Raw genomic sequence first — 393 nt, forward strand, 5'->3', positions numbered from 1 at the left:
GGCTGGGCGCAGTGGTCCATGCCTGTAATCCCAGCACTTTGGGAGGCTGAGGCGGGTGGATCACCTGAGATCGGGAGTTTGAGACCAGCCTGACCAACATGGAGAAACTCCATCTCTACTAAAAATACAAAATTAGCTGGGTGTGGTGGTGCATGCCTGTAATCCCAGCTACTCAGGAAGGTGAGGCAGGAGAATCGCTTGAACTTGAGAGGAGGAGGTTGCAGTGAGCTGAGATTGTGCTACTGCACTCCAGCCTGGGCAGCAAGAGTGAAACTCCATCTCAAAAAAACAAAAACAGAAACAAAACTTACCTGAGGCTCTAAGTCAACTTTCCACAACCAGCACACATTTCTAATTTGAAATACATATCTAAAGCTTTGAATGCATAAATAG

This window comes from Colobus angolensis, unplaced genomic scaffold (genome assembly GCF_000951035.1).
Source record: "Colobus angolensis palliatus isolate OR3802 unplaced genomic scaffold, Cang.pa_1.0 Scaffold72, whole genome shotgun sequence".
Classification (NCBI taxonomy): Eukaryota; Metazoa; Chordata; class Mammalia; order Primates; family Cercopithecidae; genus Colobus; species Colobus angolensis.